Source organism: Ranitomeya variabilis, chromosome 2 (genome assembly GCF_051348905.1).
Source record: "Ranitomeya variabilis isolate aRanVar5 chromosome 2, aRanVar5.hap1, whole genome shotgun sequence".
Classification (NCBI taxonomy): Eukaryota; Metazoa; Chordata; class Amphibia; order Anura; family Dendrobatidae; genus Ranitomeya; species Ranitomeya variabilis.
This window is the reverse complement of record NC_135233.1, coordinates 90,787,096-90,799,204: the sequence shown is the minus strand read 5'-3', so window position 1 is coordinate 90,799,204 and position 12,109 is coordinate 90,787,096. Positions and strand designations below refer to the sequence as shown.

The window sequence follows — 12,109 nt, the reverse complement described above, 5'->3', positions numbered from 1 at the left end:
GTACGACATTATGATTGCTTTGTCCTTGCACGCTGTCAACAGTTTTTTGGGCCAAAATTCTGCAAAGGTACATTCCTAAAATAAATTTTAATGAAATACAATGTAAATTTTAAAAGTTAAAGTGAACGTTTCATGAAGAATTTAGTCTTTCTGTGACATATGCAGGTATCACAACTGTGTAATTGTTATGTAAAGCATATGAAGGGTTTTTTATTAAGTGTAGCAAAGCCAGGTAACCTAGGGTTATATCCTAGCTCTACATGCGCTGATAATTTGCACATGGCTGGCTCTGCATATAACCAGGCTCCCTGGTCACCTTAGTGAGTCAGCTGGGGAAGCTGACCAGAGCGGATTTGCGTTTGAGCTGAAGAGAGAGAGACAAGCTAAAATCCCTCTCTGAGAAGAGACTGCACAGGCCGAGTGCACCAAACTACAAGCATCAGTGGTTAAACTAGATTGGGACTAGCTCAGCCGTGTGTGAGGAGCCGGGGTCTGTGTTGTTCAGTTACCTGGAGAAGGCTAGAGATTTATGCTCATGGTTTTGTGTTGGCGCTGTGCAACCTGTGAAAAATAAATGTCACATTGTTGTGATACAAGAATCCAGTGCCTGTGTGAATGCTGCATAATACCTGAGAGCGTAAAACCCTACATAAGCAATTATGATCTTCATTTCAATGGTCAGTGTTATTTCAGGCAGTTCGCTCTGATTTGGTGGATAATATGCTGTAGGCTGGGGTCATACGAGAATTGATTGTCTCGTGCAATCTCTGATCCGATTTTGATCAGTGTCAGCTTACTGTGATCCGATTTTTTCAGGTGAGAGAATTGCATCACAGGTGAGGAGAAGATGGAGAGCATAATTTCTCCATCTTCTACATTGCCTGAGTCATTGGATGTCATACTGCACTCTGATGACATCTGAGTGCTATCTGATGTTTTACACACAACCATAGGCTTGAATGGGTGCGTGTCTTCCAATTTGTGGAGCAACTCTCTGCGTGTTGTGATTTTTTTTCTCATGCCATATTGGAATGGGAAAAAAAGCATCAGTACTGCCCCATAGACTAATATTGTTGATTGCTATCCGATACAACATCCGATAGGACTCCTTAGATGTATATGCTGGTGTCAAAGAGCCCAAATATGTAGTCTACAAATCAATTAATTTCAAAATTATGTTGTGTCCCCTACAAAAAAACCCTCAGAAATTATGTCCATTATGTATCTCCCGTCTGTCTTACTTGCTGTCCAATGCCGGCTGTCAAGTATAATCAATCTCTAGCAGACTAGAGATCAAGTGGATTAAAGGAAGTATGGGCAGGGTTACGCTTTTTTTGCCTGTGCATGCCTTACTGTCGGACTGCAAGCGAGTAGAACAGAAAGGCATTTTTTTAGTTTGACACAGGCAAATCAATGTATAATGACAAGAGTAATATATGCTAGTAAATTACGTTCCAGCACCTATAGTGCTGGCAAAATACTGATAAAGAGAAACTGCACACTGAAATAAAGGAGATGGCAAGTTGCAGAGCATGAGAATCAAGACAGTTTCTAGAAATATTTACCAAATGTACCAAGAGAGCAGTTTTAGTTTGCTGTAGGAGATGAGGGCAGCAAAATCATGCTTTTATTCTGGTTTGGGGAGAAATCACGTTTATACTTTTTAGTTTTTCTGTATAAGTATGCTAAGGATTGGTGAGGAGAGGTCTGTTGGGGTACCATAATAGATAAAGATAACATGTTGAAGATAGCAGCACGAATTATGAAGTTTCCAGTACTGAAGTATTAAAGACCCTATGGTGTGGCTGGCATGCAGCTGAAAAGGACATTTGAAAAAATAACACAAGGGCAGTCCAGTGTGCTATTATGGTTTCCTTTTTTGCTATTTTTCCAATTTCATAGTCATGTACATGACCGTATGATAAATCCTAACTGGTTTAGTGTAATGCCAATCATGCCGAACACCATGCAAAAATTTTAAACTGGGGTTTTATTCTGTGCATTTTGTATAGTGATGCATGAAACAGTATAGTTCATACAGTCGTTAGTGTTTCAAGTCACATAATTCCATTCCTTCAACATGGTTCCACGTAATGTAATAAAAATCAAATTTCAGCTGAAAAATAATAATAAAAAAAATTATAATATTTCTAAATGAAGATCACACTCCCTTTAATACAACAAAGACAAAGATAGATAGCCATTACATAAAATATAATGTTTTATAACATCTAAAGGCAAATTACAATGTGTGATATCAGCACCGCGATGATTACTACGGCGAGAGCTTGTGAATATATGAGAACAGATGTCACACCGATATATTTCTTTTTCTGAAATGTTGTTATAAAATGTCCTGCAAATATAGAAATCCATTTCTTAAAGCATTTAATTAAATGAACTCTTGTAAGCAAAGATTGTTCTCTGTAGATATCACATAGATGAATAAAAGTAATTTTCTTAATGCAGTAGAAGGAGAATGGATTAGAGAGGTTTTGTGGCTGTGGATTGTTGCCAAACATAACTTACTTATTAAATGCCACTATTTTATCACTTTGTAGAACATTTTCATTACAGGGAAGTATGGAAGTATCAGCGTGTGTACAAATCTTCTAACGCCAGAGATCGCAGGAAAGCAGAAGTTCAAGGTTTTCTGGTGAGCTAAAAAGTGAAAGCCGAGATATCTGCTACTGATACAATTTAAGAATTTTATGTTAACCCGTTCATAATCAACTTTACCAATACCTGAAAGAAGCCCGTCTTTCCAGGCACATACCCTTATACATGAACACTCAAAATGGTCGGTATGTGCTTTCACAAGTACACAAAATTAGAATATCATCAAAAGTTAATTTATTTTGATTTTTCAATGCAAAAAAGTGAAACTCATATTTTATATAGAGTCATTACAAACAGAGTGATCTATTTCAAGAGTTTATTTCTGTTAATGTTAATGATTATGGCTTACGGCCACTGAAAACCCAAAAGTTATTATCTCAGTAAATTAAAATAATTAACAAAAACACCTGCAAAGGCTTCCTAAAAAGGTCTCTTAGTCTGTTTCAGTAGGCTCCACAATCATGGGGAAGACTGCTGACTTCACAGATGTCCACATGGCAGTCATTGACACACTCCATAAGGAGGGTAAACCACAAGGAGTGGACTGCTGCTGGAGTCATTGCTTCAAGAGCCACCACACACAGACGGATCCAGGACATGGGCTACAAGTGACGCATCCCTTGTGTCAAGTCACTTATGACCAATAGACAATGCCAGAAGCGTCTTACCTGGGCTAAGGAGAAAAAGAACTGGACTGTTGCTCAGTGGTCCAAGGTGTTGTTTTCAGATGAAAGTAAATTTTGCATTTCATTTGGAAATCAAGGTCCCAGAGTCTGGAGGAAGAGTGGAGAGGCCACGATCCAAGCTGCTTGAGGTCTAGTGTGAAGTATCCACAATCAATGATGTTTCAGGAGCTATGTCATCTGCTGGTGTAGCACCACTGTGTTTTATCAAGACTAAAGTCAGCGCAGCTGTCTGCCATCAAATTTTGGAGCACTTCATGCTTCTCTCTGCCGACAAGCCATTTGGAGATGGAAATGTCATTCTCCAGCAGGACTTGGCACCTGTCCACACTGCCAAAAGAGCCACTACTTGGTTTAAAAACAACAATACCACTGTGTTTGATTGGCCAGCAAATTCGCCTGACCTTAACCCCAGGGTCAGACTGGCCAACTGGAATACCAGAGGATTCTTTGGTGGGTCCAGGCACTGACAACTGCTAGTATACAGGCTGGCAGCTGCCTCAGGCCTCCACTGCTCCAGAGGCCCCCAGCCAGCGGCGTGTCGCTAATAGCAGCACACCACACAACTGCTATGGTCCCATGGGTCAGGGGGCCCTGCCCGGTGCCAGTGGAGCAGCAGCGGGTGACAGGAGGCAGAAGCCAGCTGCTGCGGCTAAAGCCTTTCTGCGCTGCTAAAGAGAAATGAATATTCACTCTTCCCCATGCCCCATGGGTGTGGGGAGGAGTGAATATTCATTTCATTTTAATGCTGGGCAGTGTTAGCTGCAGGCTGTGGCTAACACTGCCTGCTATCAGGGCGGTCACACCAGGGCCCCCACTCCCCCAGGGGCATCCAGCCCACGCAGCCGCTATGGGGTAAGTAAGTCAGGGGGCCCGGCATCAGCGCTGTTCCAGTGCACACCACATTCAACTGTATCCCCATCATAGAGCGGCGCTGCATTATAGCCTGTGAAGGCGGCTGCTTTATGCCATATGAGGGGAGCGGCATTATACCTTGAAGGGGGCTGCATCATACCCTATGATGGTGGCTGCATTATACCCTATGAGAGGGTCTGCATTATACCCAATGAGGGGGGCTGAATTATATCATACTAGACTGTGGCCCGATTCTAACGCATCGGGTATTCTAGAATATGCATGTCCCCGTAGTATATGGACAATGATGATTCCAGAATTCACGGCAGATTGTGCCCGTCGCTGATTGGTCGAGGCAACCTTTATGACATCATCATTGACATGGCAACCATTATGACATCTACGTCGATACTGTGCTCGTCGCTGATTGGTCGAGGCCTGGCGGCCTCGACCAATCAGAGACGCGGGATTTCCAGGACAGACAGACAGACAGACAGACAGACAGACAGACGGAAAAACCCTTAGACAATTATATATATAGATGAGGGGGCTGCATTATACCCTATGGGGAGGCTACATTATACCCTATGAGGGTGCTGCATTGTGCCCTATGAGGAGGCTAAATTATACCCTACGAGGGGGCTGCATCATACCACATGAGGGAGCTGCATTATACCCTATGAGGGTGCTGCATTATACCCTATGAGAGGGTTACATTATTCCCTATGATGGGAGCTGCATAATAACCTATGGGGGTCTGCATTTTACCCTATGAGGGGGGCTGCTTATATACCATATGAGGGGGGCTGCATTATACCCTGAGGGACGCTACAGTATACCCTATGAGGGGGCTGCATTATACCCTATACGGGGGGCTGCTTTATACCATATGAGGCTGGCTACATTATACCTTGCGGGAGACTACATTATACCCTATGATGGGGGCTGCATTATAACCTGTGAGGGGGGCTGCATTATACCCTATGAAGGGTGCTGTAATGTACCCTATGAGGGGGGCTGCATTATACTCTGTGAGGAGAACTGCATTATACCCTATGAGGGGGCTTTATAATACTCTATGAAGGGACTGCATTATACCCTATGGGGGGCTGCTTTATACCATATGAGGGGGGTGGCATTATACCCTGAAGGGGGCTGCATCATACCCTATGATGGTGGCTGAATTATACCCTACAAGGGGGCTGCATTATACCCTGTGAGGGGGGCTGCATTATACCCTACGAGGGGGCTGCATTATACCATATGAGGGGCTGCATTATAACCTATGAGGAGGCTACATTATACCCTATGAGGGTGCTGCATCGTACCCTATGAGGAGGCTAAATTATACCCTATGAGGGGGGCTGCATTATACCATATGAGGGAGCTGCATTATACCCTATGAGGGTGTTGCATTTTACCCTATGAGAGGGCTACATTATTCCCTATGATGGGGGCTGCATTATAACCTATGAGGGGGGCTGCATTATACCCTATGAGAGGGGCTGCATTATACCCTGAGGGAGGCTACATTATACTCTATGGGGATGCATTATACCCTACGTGGGGGGCTGTATTGTATCATATGAGGGGGGCTGCATTATACCCTGTGAGGAGAGCTGCACTGTACCCTATGAGGGGGCTTTATTATACTCTATGAAGGGACTGCATTATATCCTATGAGGGGGCTGCATTACATTCTGGGGGCTGCATTGTACCCTATGAGGGGGCTGCATTGTACTCTATGAGGGGGCTGCATTGTACTCTATGAGGGGGCTGCATTATAAAAAACACCAAAAAAGGAAAAATTCAAGAAAACACACCAAAAACAGGCAGAGATGCTTACCTGTCTAAATGGGCCTCAATACAAATGCACAAGCAGGGTGCAGCGGACCCAGATAAAATAGCAAATGCACAGGTGCAATACCTAATGAAACAGCCAGCCTTCAATCAGGGATTGGCCGTGTGGTACACCAATGCACTAAGATACATAATCTGTATGTGGCGTGTTCACACAGGGAATGCAGAGCATCTGGTTCTCAGCCTATTAATGACACCCTATGGTGGGCTGCCCAGTGCTAACTATAATGCATCCTGTGTGAACAGAGGCCACAGTGTACAGAACCATTTGGGCCCAACTGCACCCTGCATATATTTATATGTTTTGTTTTGCACGTTGTATTTTTTTGCAGGGTGCATTTGGGCCCAAATGGTTCTGTACACTGTGGCCTCTGTTCACACAGGATGCATTATAGTTAGCACTGGGCAGCCCACCATAGGGCATCATTAATAGGCTGGGAACCAGATGCTCTTCATTCCCTGTGTGAACACGCCACATACAGATTATGTATCTTAGTGCATTGGTGTACCACACGGCCAATCCCTGATTGAAGGCTGGCTGTTTCATTAGGTATTGCACCTGTGCATCTGCTATTTTATCTGGGTCCGCTGCACCCTGCTTGTACATTTGTATTGAGGCCCATTTAGACAGGTAAGCATCTCTGCCTGTTTTTGGTGTGTTTTCTTGAATTTTTCCTTTTTTGGTGTTTTTCATGTTAGAGTAGGACTGGCAAAAAGTAAGGACCCGTGACGTGGGTTGCCAGCTTACATATTATGGCCAGAATATCAACCAATACCTTACATATATTTATATGTTTTGTTTTGCAAGTTGTATTTTTTTGCAGGGTGCAGTTGGGCCCAAATGGTTCTGTACACTGTGGCCTCTGTTCACACAGGATGCATTATAGTTAGCACTGGGCAGCCCGCCATAGGGCATCATTAATAGGCTGAGAACCAGATGCTCTGCATTCCCTGTGTGAACATGCCACATACAGATTATGTATCTTAGTGCATTGGTGTACCACACGGCCAATCCCTGATTGAAGGCTGGCTGTTTCATTAGGTATTGCATCTGTGCAGGGGCTGCATTATACCATATGAGGGGGCTGCATTATATCCTATGAGGGGGACTGCATTATACCCTATGAATGGGGCTGATTTATACCATATGAGGGGGGATGCATTATACCCTGAGAGGGGCTGCATTATACCCTATGATAGGGGCCGCATTATACCATATGAGGAGGGCTGCATTATACTCTGAGGGGGCTACATTATATTCTGTGGGGGGCTGCATTATACTATATGAGGGGGGCTGCATTATACCCTATGAGGGGCTACATTATATTCTATGGGGGGCTGCATTATACCTTATGAGGAGGTTGCATTATACTCTGAGGGGGCTACATTATATTCTGTGGGGGGCTGCATTACACTATATCAGGGGGATGCATTATACCCTATGAGGGGGCTACATTATATTCTATGGAGGGCTGCATTATATTCTATGAGGGGGCTACATTATATTCAATGAAGGGGGCTACATTATATTCTATGAGGGGGCTGCATTATACTATATGAGGGCTGCTTATATTCTATGAGTGGGCTACTTTATATTCTATGAGGGGGCTACCCCAACCCTTTATACATAATTAAGACGTGTACTACCTTATATTATACCCTGATATTAGCGTGTTTTGCTGCACAATTGGTGGTGTTGTATTTATTTCTCTGTACCTACATATTGAGCCCCAAGAATGATTTTCTCTGGTGGGCCCAAGGTGCTCCAGTCCAATGCTGCTTAACCCCATAGAGAATCTATGGGGTATTGTAAAGAGGAAGATAAGAGACACCAGAACCAACAATGCAGACAAGCTGAAGGCTGCTATCAAAGCAACCTGAGCTTCCATAACACCTCAGCAGTGCCACAGGCTGATCGCCTCCATGCCATGCCACACTGATGCAGTAATTGATGCAACAGGAGCCCTGACCAAGTATTGAGTGCATTTACTGAACATACATTTAAGTAGGCCAACATTTCAGATTTTAAAATAATTTTTGAAGCTGATGTTATAAAGTATTCTGATTTACTGAGATAATTACATTTGGGTTTTCATTGGCTGTAAGCCATAATCATCTACATAAACAGAAATAAACACTTTAAATAGATCACTCTGTAATGACTCTATAAAATATATGAGTTTCCCTTTTTGTATTGAAGAACTGAAATAAATTAACTTTTTGATGGTATTCTAATTTTGTGAGAAGCTCCTGTATGTGTTTTCAAATCGTGAGAGGGAAAAAGTTGATGCCAAATACTTTGAGTACAAAGAATTGGGTATGCTGAAATCCAATATCTCCAATCCCCAATACAAAGCTGACAGTTGGCCAATCCTGGCAAAATCAGTGGGTTTGGGTAACTTCCATCTAATGTGCATGAGTGAGTCATGTAAATGTATGCACCCCTGACTACATATAGGTTGGTGGAGATCTCTGGGCAAGAAATGTGATGTGGGCTACCTTTGCTGACTAACTTATGATTAGCAGATGGATATAGGTGGGTTATATGTTGTCATGAGAAAACAAGACATTTCAAACTTACTGCTGAGCGTGTTAAGTGAGTGAATGACTGTTCAAATCAAGCGTGGGTGCTTGGTGCACTCTGGGTGTGGCCAAACGGTGCGACGAACGTTCCCACCTACTTGTTTTCTTTAATTGACAGCTCTTGTTTTATGGAGCTAGAGAAGGTGGAATAGGGAGGGGATAGCGGGGAGACCAAGTAGGTGCGGAGGTTCACTGAACTGTCTAGCCACAACAACTTGATGTGTACAGTTGTTCTGTGCCGACAGATTCTCTTTTAAGTTGATGAGTCTCTGAGGATTGCGTGTTCTCTTCAGCTTTATGGGAATCCACAGGGAGACCTGTGTAGAATGTGTGAGCCCTTCAACACTGAATATGTGCAAGAGTCCTGTGGATCATGGGAGAAGGACTGCTGTATAATCTGCAAAGTGTCTCAAGTGTGAACAGTCCTTTAAGCTACAATGATGGGACAAAAACAAATGCTTACTGTGACGGTCCATAATGAAGGTAACCATGCTGTCTCTTACTAGACATACCCGTTTCAGGAATTATTTGTATATTTTTCCTATTGGGGCATTGCCTGTCACCTACCTACCTTTTTACCAAATCCTCCTAGGTGCAGATGGTAATTCAAGGAGACAAGATATTGGTAATTACATAGCTCACACTGGAATAATTTCAATTCATAAAAGAATGAGATAATCCAGCTGCAGATGATATCAGTAAATGGCTCACTTATCACACGGAAATTTATAGCTGAATTTTAAACATTGCCCTGTACTGCTCTTCTTTCACATTACATTCACAAGAGAGATATGATTAGACAAACGTCTAAAGCAAAGCAAAATGCTTCAGCGAAAGTCAATAGTTATCAAGTCAAAGCAGATATTGCAAAGCCTCAAATAAACTGTACTACAAAAAAAATTACAATTTTAGATATAGTTAAATTAAAACTTCACAAAACAATATTAATAAGCAGAGACAACCATAGATATTTGTAGAGATCAATCATCATCTATATTGTAAGGAGATTTTTAAAAACTGACTCCTATGAAGGTATGCACCCGCAATAATCCTGAGTACAGGGCTGCCTGATCACAGTTTCCAGTGGAGTAGTGCAAACATAGTTACTTTACGTTAAGGCCGAGATCACACTTGCGTGAGCAATGCGAGAAACTCACACGAGTCTCTCGCATCAATACCCGGCACTGCCGCCTGCTCTAGGGACCGGAGCGTTCAGCTGCATAGAAATACATGCAGTCGCACACTCCGGTCCCAAGTGCTGGTGGCAGTGCCGGGGATTGATGCGAGAGACTCGCGAGAGTTGCTCACATTGCACTCGCAAGTGTGACCCGGCCTAAGGCTAAGGTTCCACATACGTCACATATATAGAGCAACACAAAGATAAGATCGAAATCACTTAAAATGTGACCTACAAACTAACGTGAATACAAAGCAACGGTTTCAAAAATTACTTTGTTGGACCTCTGGTTGCAACTTTGCCGCCATAGTCAGTTGTGACTTATTTGTCCCCGTCTCCTGCTCCCAATCTAACTTGCGCAGCAGCAAGTTGAATAAATGTTCTTGGTTGCACAGCTGGTCTCAGATTTGATCTTAATGTGAAGTCCTAGCCTAAAAAGATTTTCTGAGATATTACACTGATAGACTGTGTGGACAAAAGTGAGAGATAATATAGTTGGGGAATATGGCAAAATGTACTGTGTTTTAAAACTTATTTTGTGCATGAAGGCAATTTATTTTATGTTCCTTTGTTTCTGGAAATGAATTCTTACATTTCCTTCAGAGTTGAGTTTTGAGCCACTCACTGATATTTGTATGTTATTTTCAATACAGTTATACAGTCGTCAGATCAATGTTTTAAAATGTGGATCTTTAGTAGATTGCGGGTTTACGAATGGGTGTACGCTGCACAACTGTAGGGTGGGAGAACCTTTTTCTGTGCCACATGCAAGGTTTGTGTACCAACCATAGTGGAGTCCCAAAAAATAGATACACATAGGGTTTAACTTTCAATAAAAAAATCAATAAATAATATCACCTTGAACAATAAAATTTACCCTTTTAAAGCTTATGGGACCTTTGGAAACAGTTGAACCAGAATTGGAAATTTCAATCTCTTTGATCAAATCAGATTGATATGTTACAGAATGTGATGAATTGTGACAGAGATGTATTGGAACCTATGTCAGAATTATATACAATAAAGGAAGCTCCCATCCAATGAGAATTTACGGTAGATATTCATGAAACAAGCTTTTATTGGTCAAAGTCTCATAATAGAATATCTTTCTGGACTCTATGGCCTCTTTCTTAAAGGGAATCTGTCTGCAAATTAAATAAATAAAATACTGAATTTAATAATGTGTCACATGTAAAGCTGTGTGCTTTTGTTTACTTAGACTGAGGGTTTTATCACCTAGTGATTATCACTGCTGTGACTAGAAGATAGAGGACTTTCGTCTGACTCCGCCCCCTCCTGTGATAATTAGCTCGGTGTCTATAGACAATATTCATACAGAACCTGGTGTGGACGGGGGCAGCTTTATTCTTTCATTGTCATTTACGCATTTACTCTGGTTTTTCTTCCTTTTGCCGATATGTCATAAAGGTCATTTGTCAAAAAACCCTTTTGAGAAACTATACAAAGTTTGTATCTGGTCTGTAACTGTAGTAACATAGTGTAAGTCAGTATAGGAACTGTATACACAGGTTGTTTATAAACTGATCAATTTTCATTTTTTATTTTAGATCCATTTGAACAGTAAAAAAAAATGATTACCGAGATGATCCGACTCCTACAATTTTTGTTAAAGCATCCATGTATTGAAGAATTAATTAAAGAAAAGAAGTTAAGCTACCAAAGTTGCTGAATTTTACAGTCTTTTTTTCTGTGGCTTGTGTTAGAGCTCTAGGTGCATGGTCTTTATGCCAATTATATAAAACAGGATGTATAATTTTATAACATAAATAACGTAATTCAGAATAAAAATAAGAAAGTTCCAGGATGCTTGCCAATGACGGAGAGGTGCTGAATATAAATCCTCTGCCTTTTCCATGATTATCTTTTCGTGTAATAAATCAAAGTGGAAGGGAAAACGATTTTAATGTCAAAGGTAAGATTTGAAGGAATGGTAGTACAGTATGTGGAGGGGCAAGAGGTTGGTAGTAAACCTTTATAGCTAGTAATTGGCAGAGGTCTAATCTAAACTTCCCCACAGGAATTCATTGTGCTATGATAATTGAAACAAAAGTTCATGACTAGTGTTGAGCATTCCGATACCGCAAGTATCGGGTATCGGCCGATACTTGCGGTATCGGAATTCCGATACCGGGATTCCGATACTTGCCGCGTATCGGATACCGGAATCGGAAGTTCCAAGATTCAAAATGCAGAAATTCAGCCAATGAGAATGATTCCAAGTGTGGGCACATCCTGTTTAGCATGGAGGGCATGAAAGTACTGGCAAGGCTGTGATTGGCTGCTGAAATGATGTCATGCTGCAGTTTAAAAG

General features: G+C 41.9%; 1 long non-coding RNA gene across 2 annotated transcripts in view; it reads left to right on the top strand.

Annotated features, from left to right (window-relative positions):
• Positions 1-11,576, top strand: part of LOC143804519 (uncharacterized) — a 49,050-nt gene extending 37,474 nt beyond the window's left edge. Inside the window, exon 3 of one of the 2 annotated variants that reach the window (XR_013221042.1) lies at positions 11,346-11,576. This is a non-coding gene — a long non-coding RNA (uncharacterized LOC143804519). Of the gene's footprint in view, positions 1-2,577; positions 2,642-11,345 lie in introns of those variants that run through there. The other variant, XR_013221041.1, reaches the window with a different exon arrangement.
• Positions 11,577-12,109: the final 533 nt, after the last annotated feature.